This window comes from Rhamphochromis sp. 'chilingali' (assembly GCF_963969265.1).
Source record: "Rhamphochromis sp. 'chilingali' genome assembly, chromosome: 10".
NCBI classification, from domain to species: Eukaryota; Metazoa; Chordata; class Actinopteri; order Cichliformes; family Cichlidae; genus Rhamphochromis; species Rhamphochromis sp. 'chilingali'.
In genome coordinates, this window is record NC_137937.1 from 19613407 (window position 1) to 19626016 (window position 12610).

The window sequence follows — 12610 nt, forward strand, 5'->3', positions numbered from 1 at the left end:
ATACAAAGAAGTAAGTAATAAATTAAATATAAATAATATTTTTACAGTCTGGTAATTGAGTATTTGACATCCTGAGGATGAAAACTGATAACTGTATTGGTTTCACCTTGATAAAAACGGTCAGTATACAGGATTTTAAATGTTTTTTGTTTTTAAAAAAAAATCTGGCTTCACAATATGTCTTTTTCCCCCCTGACTCTCCTGAGGAGGCGAAGGAGCTTAAATATTTGACCATTTTTGTCCTGTTATGTCTTTTTAGCACAGCACAAATATGTCAGGAATGCAGAAAGTGCTGGGAAGTTGTTGTCATGAACACATACACACACATTTGCACATTTTTCAAGTGAGTGGTGCACCATAAGAATTAGAGGTGTCTTTCACTTTAGAGCACATTGTACAGACTTGCAATTATTCGTAGCAAAACTGTTTTCTTGGCTAGTTCGACTTGGAGAGAACTCATGCAGACATGGAGAGAACATGTAAAAACCCAGGACCTTCATGCTGTGAAGCAACAATGCTAACTACTGCAGCTGTCAGCATTGTTTCTGTTCATTGAAGTTTCTGGACATTCATTCGTCTTCTCTTAAAGTCCCACCACAGCATTTCAATCAGGTCACCCCTCCATCACTGTGTTTGACAGCTGGTATGAGGTGTTTGTGCTGATATGGTGTTTGGTTTTGCATACTGTGCCTCTCGGCATTATGGGCAAACGTTTTCACTCCAAATCTATATTGTACCAGAATTCTGGTGGTTTCCTCAGATGCTATTTTGCAAACCTAAGCCCTGCTGTCATCTTCTTTTTAGAAAGAAGATGTCTTGTTTTTTTAAATTGTACAGTCCTGAACTTTTAACATTTAAGATAAAAATCAGGGCCCATAGAGTCGAAAATGTGACTCCTGGATTTATTAAAATTTCTCTGAGCATTGTGCGATCTGACCTTGGGGTGAATTTGCTGTTCATTCTTGGGAAGATTATGGCAGAGTGAGCCAGAGGAGCAAAGTGCCAAAACGGTTTTTATAGATGTGCTCGCACTTGCTGCTGATCAGTTAATCAAGTTTGATTAGCAGCTCATGGCTGCTACTTACCCACTTAATTCTTATGGAAACAGCCAGGCTTTTTCAAATGATTGTGGATAACACCAAATAACAGTTAAAGTTAGGATAGGTGTGTGTAAGCGAGTGAGTGAGTGAATGGCCTGTTTGTGTGTGTGTGTGTGTGTGTGTGTGTGTGTGTGTGTGTGTGTGTGTGTGTGGGTGTGGGTGGGTGTGTTTGTCTGCGTGTGTGAGAGAGTGTGCATGGCTGTTGGACGTAGTCATAGAGGGAGGGGTTCACCCTCCCCCCTGGGATGCAGGTGCTTGTTGGTTCCAGGGCGCATGGCTGTCGTGGTCATTGACCTGCTCCCTTGGTGGTCCAGGGTGGCTTGGATCTCTTCCATGTCAGAGGGGGTGGCTCTGCAGGGTACTGGGCTGCCTGACACCCCGGGACCCTGATCTCGAATTACACTGGTATGGCCGGCCTCTAGTGGAGATTGCTACCCATGGCCGCTGGTCTTCTGGGAGTCCCACCCTTTGGTTGTGGCCGCACCATCTGGGGATTCCTTCTTTCTCCTGCTGGGATGGGCGCACAGATGACACCAAGATATGTGGCCGCAGGTCTTCGGTAGTCTTGGGTGCTGTGGATGACCCGGTTCTCCTGGATCCATGTCTGTCTGCCTCTGCAGCTTCACAGCTTTTTTTTCAAATACATTTCATGACAAAGACACAAGCACACTCACACTCTACTCTCTCTCTGTCTCTCTCACTCACTCACTCACTCACACACACAGTAACTTTGTTGATTTATGTACATCTGCATTTTCAAATTGTTGTGTTCCAGGTGTTGTTTATTTTTCTTACAGGTGCGGCAGATGGTGATATATTGTGCATTTCTATTTGTACTCCGTTCTTTTATTACATCTTCTCCTACCCCCTCCTTTTTTCTCTCCTTGCCTGTCTTTCCTTGGACATTGTCATACTGTATACTGCATATAATGTAATAACTGAAACAACACAAAGAGAAATGAAGAAATAAACAGATAAAAGAAACACCTGAACAAGAGAAGCCTATAGAGAATTTATAGAGCTGATCTTGGAAAAGCAAAAATGTTTGGCACAACAGTGCATTCAGATCATAATTGTGATTGCAGAAGCTGCCAGACAGCACAGGATTTAAAAACAAAATTACAAAATAAATAGAAATAACCTTTAAGTTTGAAGTTGCATCACTTTATACAAGGTGACAGAACCAATAGAGGCCTGCAATAATATTTTATAAAGTATGAATATGGCTGTTTATGTTAGTCCTCTGTTTAGTCATAATTTAAAAACTGCCATACCTCTCACCATGAAATAACACTTACATACCTTTTAAAGGGAATTCTTCTCAATTCTTCTCAGCCATCAAGAGTCTGTTTTGTCGCTACAACTCTACTATTTGGCTTAATTTCCTTCCAAAGCATTGCAAATAAAAGGGACAGTGTGTTAGCAAAAGACTGAGGCCCTGTTCATGCTTACTATTAAAATGCATTTTCAGTGATCTGATCAGGAGCGAACAGCTCTCACTAAACAAAAGAAAAACAAATCGAACAAGCATCACACAAAGAATGTCTCCCTGTGCTGAAGGGGCCACTCATGAAAAGGGGGCAAAATAGTAACAAGTAACACTCTCATGCACACACAAACACACACAGATGGAGATGTGGCCGGGCGTCGGGCCAGACGCTCCGAGAGAAGGAAACTCACATTCTTGTGATGAGGAGTCATCAAGTATCAGGTTCCATAGACTCTGGCTGAGGCTGGAGCCCCCTCACCACCTCAGTGCGTGCATGCACACACACACACACACACACACACACACACACACACACACACACACACACACACACACACACACACACACACACACACAGAGAGCGGGACAGAGATAAGTCAAAGAAAATAATAAGAAGAGATAAACACGCGCAAACACAGCCCACACCATTGTGTGTAGATAAAAATGCGCAAAAATCATGAACTGCTGCTTCTTGTAACCTTTTAAGACCTGTCTGTAGAGACATTAGGATAAAATGGTAGATTTAGTTATAATAGAGAAATGTTTATTTTTCTCTTTGAGTGTTTATACAATTAAAAAACAAAACAAGACCAAAGTTAAACAGGTTGAATGAATGCAGAGGAATGTGCCGGGTTGTTGCAATGTGAAGCATCCAGGTCAAATAATCATAATGGAAGGAGGAGGTAGAGTAACGAAGGACTGATGTGTAATTCAACTTGGTTCCACTAGATGTCAATGTCACTCTGTCTTTTGCTTTAATCAGTCACCAGGTTGAATTCTTTAAGTGTGTAGTGTGAGTGTTTCTCATTAAATGAGTCCTTTTATAAAAGATTTTGTACACAGTTAGGTAAAAAGTAAAAGATTTGGGGGATAGTTTGGTACTGTCCATGGATTTGGATGATGTCTAACATGTGCTATTTAGTTGTATTTTAATCTCAGAAACAGCAAATTTTGACACTTTTTTTTTTTATAATTCAAGTATTTATTAGATTTTGCATTTTATAACAGCAAATACAAAGATGCAGCAACCAAAAGCAAGAAGCAAACAAACAAACAAAACAAAACAAACAAACAAAACTTCCCTAATGTATAATCCATTGTTCGACAATGTAGAATCCCATGTACCTTCATCCATTGTACGCCCTAGATCACTTTCCCATGCTTTTTTCAGGCTCTTATTTATATTATTTTTAATTCATGGGCAAATATTATACTATTTCGCAGCTGTGCACAGAAATGGGGGTAGTAGCATAAAATTCTCTATCGGGTTACTTTCACATGTTATTGTAACTCCTCCTTTTAAATAGTTTCTTATTTGTAAATACTTCCAGAAATGACTGTTACCCTCTAAACAAAACTTATTTTTAATATCCTTATATGACATGAAAACACCCCCTTCAAATAGGTCACTAACAGTTCTGATACCTCTTCTTAGCCATTGTGTCCAGTAAACAGTCTGCTTACCAATTTTAATTCTAGGATTATACCACAAGGGGGCATACTTCTGTACATATGGCACAAGTTTATATTTCTTATGCCCCTCCCCTCCAACCATACCATTTTCGACAATTTCAAAATAGGGTTTTGCGTCTTACCGTGATTATTCACTTTTTGTGATAAAATATCAATTGGTGTGAATGGAGATGCAAGCTCTTGTTCTAATAAAATCCAATCTATATTGTTTTTCCCTGCCCAATGTTTGCCTAATCTAGCCATTTCAAAAGAGATGCTATAATACTCTATATTGGGCAGGGCTAGCCCCCCTTCTTTCTTAGGTTGGGACAGTCGATTAATGTTAATACGGGGTTTACCACCCTTCCAAAGAAAATCTTTTATCATATTATCGTGCCCCTCCCTTCCTTCCCTCCCCATCTCCAGCTGCCTCCCTCTTCCCGCTCCACCACAACCACCCACACATGCAGGACCTTGGAGTAGGGGTATGTCACCAGGGTGCAGAGGAGGCTACCCCCCCTCTGTCCCCTTCTGGCTGCCTCTGCCTCAATTTTATCCCACAACTTAGACATTCACATTACTCACACTCTCATTACACATACATATAGGATCTTGGGGGTGGGCACGATACACGGAATCCAAAGTACCATCAGGGTGTACACCCCACCCCTGGCGTCGTTGCCCACCTCTCAAGGTTAAATACACGTAGACATTGAGGGCTAGCAGGAGGGACCATGCGCTTACCTGCTGCTCTCTGGCAGGTACAGTGGGGCAAAAAAGTATTTCAGAATCAGAATCAGAATCAGAATGGGGTTTATTGCCAAATGTTGAGCAGGTTTACAACATTAGGAAATTGCTGCGGTGCTTCAGTGCAAACATGGTGTCATAAATAACACTTAAATAGACATGGAAAAAATAAAAGTGGGGATAAGAATTAAAAGTGCTACGTGGAAAGATATGTGCATGAGATATACATGAGATATATACATGAGAGTAAGAATTAAGAGTGCTACGTTGAAAGATATATACATGAGTGCAGGTGGTGATCAGTGCCAAACATAGAATGATGCAGTGAACACAGCGTAGGGTCATGTGTTAGTGGCGGGGACAGTCATATGGTTATTGTTCATGTGTCCAACAGCAGAGGGGAAGAAACTGTTCTTATGGCGAGAGGTTCTGGTGCGAATGGACCGGAGCCTCCTGCCTGAGGGGAGCAGGTCAAACAGACTGTGTCCAGGGTGAGAAGGGTCAGCTGAGATCCGAGCTGCACGCCGCAATGTCCTGGAGGTGTACAGGTCCTGCAAAGATGGGAGTCTGCAGCCAATCACCTTCTCAGCAGAGCGCACAACACGCTGCAGTCTCTGTTTGTCCCTGATAGTGGCTCCAGCGTACCACACGGTGATGGAGGAGGTGAGGATGGACTCGATGATTGCAGTGTAGAACTGCATCATCGTCCGTGTTGGCAGGTTGAATTTCTTCAGCTGCCTCAGGAAGTACATCCTCTGCTGGGCTTTCTTGATGACGGAGGTGATGGTGGGCTCCCACTTCAGGTCCTGGGTGATGGTGGTACCCAGGAAGCGGAATGAGTCCACAGAGGTGATGGGGGTGTCAGTCAGGATGATGGGGGGGAGTGGGGCTGTGTGCTTCCTGAAGTCCACAATAATCTCCACTGTCTTCTGGGCATTCAGCACCAGGTTGTTGTGGCTGCACCAGGACACCAGACGTTCAACCTCCCTCCTGTAGGCAGACTCGTCCCCGTCCGAGATGAGTCCAATAACGGTGGTGTCATCTGCAAACTTGATTAGCTTGACAGACTGGTGGGTGGAGGTGCAGCAGTTGGTGTACAGGGAGAAGAGCAGAGGAGAAAGAACACAGCCCTGAGGGGAGCCGGTGCTGATGGTCCGGGAGTCCGAGACATTCTTTCCCAGCCTCACATGCTGCTTCCTGTCCGTCAGGAAGTCAGTGATCCACCGGCAGATGGGATCAGGCACATTCATCTGGGAAAGCTTGTCTCGGAGATGGTCTGGAAGGATGGTGTTGAAGGCAGAGCTGAAGTCCACAAACAGGATCCTGGCGTAGGTTCCTGGGGAGTCCAGATGCTGCAGGATGAAGTGTAGGGCCATGTTGATGGCGTCGTCTACAGACCTGTTGGCTCTATATGCAAACTGCAGGGGGTCCAGGAGGGGGGCCGTGAGGGTCCTGAGATGGGAGAGAACTAGGCGCTCAAAGGACTTCATGACCACAGATGTCAGAGCCACGGGTCTGTAGTCATTTAGTCCAGTGATCCTAGGTTTCTTGGGGACAGGGATTATGGTGGAGGACTTGAAGCAGGCAGGCACATGACATGCCTGCAGTGAGGAGTTGAAAATGCCAGAAAACACTGGGGCCAGCTCGTTTGCACAGTGTCTGAGGGTGGCAGGAGACACGCCGTCTGGGCCGGGAGCTTTCCGAGCATTCAGGTTCTTAAACTGCTTCCTCACATCTGCTTCATGAATATGAAGAGTTGTGGTGGGAGGAGGTGGTGTGAAATCCTCTTTTGTGTGGGGTGAGGAGGGGGGTGTTGTAGGTGAACGGTTTGAAGGTGGTGATGGCTCTATGGAGGGGGGAGAGGTGGGGGAATTAGTGTCCAAAGTGTCTCTATTGTTGGGGCCGTTGGAGGTGTGAAGGCTGCCTGATGGCTCGTCAAAACGACAGTAGAAGTCGTTAAGGGTGTTGGCCAAGAGCAAGTCATCATTTAGTCAGCCACCGATTGTGCAAGTTCCCCCACTTAAAATGATGACAGAGGTCAGTAATTTGCACCAGAGGTACACTTCAACTGTGAGAGACAGAATGTGAAAAAAAAATCCATGAATTCACATGGTAGGATTTGTAAAGAATTTATTCGTAAATTAGGGTGGAAAATAAGTATTTGGTCACCTCAAACAAGAAAAATCTCTGGCTCTCACAGACCTGTAACGTCTTCTGTAAGAAGCTTTTCTGTCCCCCACTCATTACCTGTATGAATGGCACCTGTTTGAACTCATCATCTGTATAAAAGACACCTGTCCACAGCCTCAAACAGTCAGACTCCAAACTCCGCCATGGCCAAGACCAAAGAGCTTTCGAAGGACACCAGGAAAAGTATTGTAGACCTGCACCAGACTGGGAAGAGTGAATCTACAATAGGCAAGCAGCTTGGTGTGAAAAAATCAACTGTGGGAGCAATCATCAGAAAATGGAAGACATACAAGACCACTGATAATCTCCCTCGATCTGGGGCTCCACGCAAGATCTCATCCCGTGGGGTCAAAATGATCATGAGAACGGTGAGCAAAGATCCCAGAACCACGCTGTTTTTCTGCCAAGGGGACAGGATGACTGATCCGTGTTAAGGACAGAATGAATGGGGCCATGTATCGTGAGATTTTGAGCCAAAACCTCCTTCCATCAGTGAGAACTTTGAAGATGAAACGAGGCTGGGTCTTCCAACATGACAATGATCCAAAACACACCGCCTGGGCAACAAAGGAGTGGCTCCGTAAGAAGCATTTGAAAGTCCTGGAGTGGCCTAGCCAGTCTCCAGACCTCAACCCCATAGAAAATCTGTGGTGGGAGTTGAAAGTCCGTGTTGCTCGGCGACAGCCCCAAAACATCACTGCTCTCGAGAAGATCTGCATGGAGGAATGGGCCAAAATACCAGCTACTGTGTGTGCAAACCTGGTAAAGACCTATAGTAAACGTTTGACCTCTGTTATTGCCAACAAAGGTTATGTTACAAAGTATTGAGTTGTATTTTTGTTATTGACCAAATACTTATTTTCCACCCTGATTTACGGATAAATTCTTTACAAATCCTACCATGTGGATTCATGGATTTTTTTTTTCACATTCTGTCTCTCACAGTTGAAGTGTACCTCTGGTGCAAATTACTGACCTCTGTCATCATTTTAGGTGGGGGAACTTGCACAATCGGTGGCTGACTAAATACTTTTTTGCCCCACTGTAGCTCCATGCCCTCCTGGGTTTTAAATGCACCTTAGAACACACATGCATCAACACTGCAATGAGTGGGTGGAGGGAGGTTTGGAGTCTTCACTCACCCCCATTCTCTGCGACCTGCTGGAGCGGGGGGGCTAGGAGGAGGAGTTGGCCGTCCGACTGCGGTCTGGAGTGTGGGGCCTCCCTGCTGCTGCGGAGTCGGGGCGGTCTGCCTCCCCCCACCGCAGGGAAAAGGGTAACACCACCTGGGTCTGGGTGCAGTTCCCCCCTCCAGGGGCAAGGGTACCTAGACCCGGTTCGTAGAGTACGCTTGGGGAGTGTGATCGTGTGTACAGCGTCTCTTTATGTCTGTCTCCACGTTGGTTGAGTGTGGAGTAAGTGCATATGAGAGCATGAGGGTGGGAATGGATGTTTGTATATGTGTGTGCCTGTATTTCTGTGTCTATATATCAGGTTGGGTGTCAGGCGCCACCTCTCTGGGGACATCTTAGGCCCTCCAAGGTTTGGAGGCCTATCTCCCCCTACCACCACTTCCCCTGCCAGTGGCGGACTCCCTCAGACATCGGTGCGTTGGTGGTTCTTTGTGTCCAGGGATGGGCGTCCGGGTACACACCGGCTCACTCCTTGGCGGCCGCTTATCGGGGCCTGGAGCCTGGGGCTCGCTCGGGCCACTTCGGAGGTGGGGTGCCCCCGGCCTCTCGGCCTGGGGCTCGGTCACTCAGGCACGGCTGGCTGCCGGTGGAGCTCACGGGCGCGTCACTGCAACCCCCCCTGGCTTCTGCTCCACGGCTGCTGAGTGAGCCCTCATCTGGGACTCTCTTCAGCTCTTTCTGGGACAGTGGCGCGGTTGCCCCTCTGTTGGTCTTCCTTGGTCTCTTGTGTTCTGGGGGCCTCTGGATGTCTGGAGTTTTGATCTCCTCCATACCTGCTTCATGCCCTGGAGGACGGGGCTGTGCCCCCCCCCACGCCCTCTAGCAGATCATTACATGAAGGAACCTTTAAAAAAACCAAAAAAAAACCAAGCGCGTCCATGCTCACAGGTGTACACACGGGTGATCACACCCACAAACTACACCCTTTTTGGCTCCTACCTCAAAGCACACTGTGTTCTGTTGATCTTATGTGCTGCACAATAATGTTTAATATTTAGTATTTACTGTCATATTCCCATATATCATTGTGATGTTGTTTAGTCTATTACTCTTGTTCTCTTCTGCTTGTTTTCTTTTTTCTTTCTCAGCAGGTGATCCAGGTGATTGATATATGCATTTTTTTTTCTGCCCATTCTGTTGGTTTTTGGTTTTTGCCCTTCTCCCCCGTCCCTGTTCTCAGCTGTTTCTCTTTCCCTCTTTCTGTCCCGTATTCAGTAAGTGAAAATAAAATAAACAATAAAAGGTGAATCAAATGGACTATTACAGCAAGGCTGGGATGGTCAATTTGGTAAAGTCAATCCGTTGGGCATCTTTCTTTGCCTTTAGACAACAATTCTGATGGCAAAAGAGCCATCAGAAGTGCTGAATACTTTATTACTCTTATGATACAATTGTTTATAAGCATGAAGTTCACTTCCAAATCTTGTTTTCCAGGCCATGATGGTGTGTATGCAGGCTCCTGGCGGAACCAGTTTTTAAGCAAACTTAATATGCAAAAGACACTAACATCTCTTATTGCAGGATTGTAGGTCCGGGGTGGTGCTGCTCTGGAGGAGGAGACTCCCTGATGTTGCCTGGGATGTGATCTAGCTAACCTTTTTCTTTCAGACAGGAATCTGGTTTTGATGAGTTGACTCATGGGAGTGTCCATGCGTCAAGAGGAGGGGGTCCAGAATTACATGAATTACATAAAACTATGTTTTCTAAACTATGTTTTTATGGTTGTTGCAGTGATTTGTGTGATTAACAGTTCATTAACGGGTATTAAACCTATACAAGTGGTGCATCCATGTTTTGATAAGGCTTTGATGGCCTATAAGTGAAGTTCATTGAACTAAAGAATATGGTTTGATGATTGTTGACATGCTTTCCAAATAGAAGTTTTTCCTCCTAGCAAGGAAATACAGGTGCAGCAGTCAGAATATTGCTGAAAGGAATCTCCTGAGAAATCTTCAGAGGCCCAGTGAGAAGCGAGAATCATTCCAGCCATAGCTGACAGCCCAGGCAGTGGTTGAGGTCAAAGGTCAAGCTGTTTGGGCTCATCATGAGATCAGATTTCGGAGCCACAGCAAGGACAATGAAGCTGCGTTAGAATGAGAGCTGTGCCAGTGAGCTTTCCAGAGGCCAACAGAGGAAATTGTGGACGACAGACGGGCACCTGGATGATGAGGGGAGCGTGCCAAGCTCCATCGACAGCGCAGGGGAGCTCGAGGACGAACAAAAAGCAGCACCATCAAAAGAACAAAAGCAATGGCTAAAACACGGAGCAGTACTAGACACTGATGATATAATGAAAATAGCAGGAAAACCCATTCTTCCCAAATCATTACACAAAACAGCCGCTCTAGTGAGCCATGGTTTAAGCCATGTCTCAACCGGAGGGATGATCTCCATAATAAATCAACAATTTTATTTTGAAACTTCAGCAAAGGAATATGTGAGAACATGTATGACCTGCCAAAAACATAATACCCAAGGTTGAAGCCAGGTGATTGGATCCTTGTCAGAGTACTCCAAAGGAAAATTGGAGCTCGCCACGGTGCCAGGGGCCATACCAAGTGCTTCTGACCACTCCAACTGCCTGCAAAATAGCGGAGAGACCCTCCTGGATACATCAGAGCCACTGCAAAAAGGTTGAGGTCCCAGAGGATTCCACTTCCTCCACAGAAATCAACTAGTAGGGGAAAGTTTCACCCTCACTTGGTTGCTTCAGTGGTGAGGGGGAAATGCTGATTGAGCATTGCTTGCACTTCAACCTCCAGCCATTGGCCAACTCTAGAGTAACCAAGTAGTAGGGTGTGACGGACCTGTACGTAGCCATGGGAAGGTGGACCCTCCTGGTTACCTTGACTACGACGCTCACCCTTACAGGACCCCAGCTGATGCCGGAAACCGTTGAACCACGAGGCAGACAGAAAAGATGGACACACGACAACTCCCACCTAAGAGACATGACACAAGACCACATCCATCCGTGGATGAACAATGCCTGGTACCGTTATATCCACGACAGGACAGAGGCAGAATCGGCAAATACAGACTGTTATGTCTGTTCTCATATGCCCAGCACGTCAACACACCCCACACTATATGTGTTCCTGGACCAACTCCCAGGGAAGAACCACTCCATGATACTAGCAGAGAAAGAGGGACTTTGTGTCCTCTTCAACAACACCTGCTGCACTTACATACCAGACAATATGCACTCATCAAACATGACTGACGCCCTGAATGCCTTGAGAGAGATCCAGCAGGCCCAAAATCAGGACTAAGTAAGTGATACAAGTGACTGGTTTTCTTGGCTTTACACTGGCTCCTGGCTACAGGTGCTAAAAAGACTACTCATTGGAGTTGGAACATTTTTACTTTTATCTTGTGTCTTTGTAACATGTATCCTGCCATGTCTAAAACTCATGATTAACTGCATAATATTTTCCACTGTTGCTGCATACATAGCCGTGACAAATGATGACTCCGACCTGTTGAAACATAGTTTAATAGTTTAGTTTAATAGTTTAATTATTTATATAGCACATTTAATTACAACAGGAGCGTTGACCAAAGTGCTGTACAAGAATACAACATACATAATAAAACAACTTAGAGTATTAAAAGCAAACACCAAATATGAATTAACAAATAACAAATAACTCTCATGCTGTATTAAAAGCCAGTAAATAAAAATGCGTTTTAAGATAAGATTTAAAAAGATTGACAGTAGGAGCCTGTCTGATGTGTAGGGGTAAATTATTCCACAGCTTAGGCGCTACGACTGCAAATGCTCGATCACCTCTATGAACCAGCCTCGACCTTGGTACAGCTAAAAGCAAAAGATCACTTGATCTAAGAGATCTAAGGGGGGTATAAGTCTGCAAGAGGTCAGACAAATACCCGGGAGCCTGTCCATTCAGGGCTTTGTAAGTCAACAATAAAATTTTAAAATTAATTCTGAAGCGGACAGGGAGCCAATGAAGGGAGGCAAGTACCGGGGAAATGTGTTCACATCTTTTAGTACGTGTCAGAAGACGAGCTGCAGCATTCTGGACCAACTGCAGCCTTGCCAGGCAGGTCTGGCTGACTCCAGCATATAAGGAGTTACAATAGTCCAGCTGGGATATAATAAAAGCATGAATCGCTCGTTCAAAGTTTTTAAAAGATAAAAATGAACTCACCTTAGATAAAAGCCTCAGTTTGAAGAAAGACCGCTGTACAACTGAGCTAATTTGTTTTTCAAAGGTGAAATTGCTGTCAAGTATAACCCCCAAATTTTTGGCATGTGATTTGACAAAAGGCTCAAAACTGTGCAGGTTAAAATTAGAAGTGTTGGGATTACCGCTTGGTCCAAAAATTATCACTTCGGTTTTGTTCTCATTAAAGTTAAGGAAATTAGAGGCCATCCAGGATTTAACTTCACCGAGACACTGAAGTAAGGGTTCTAG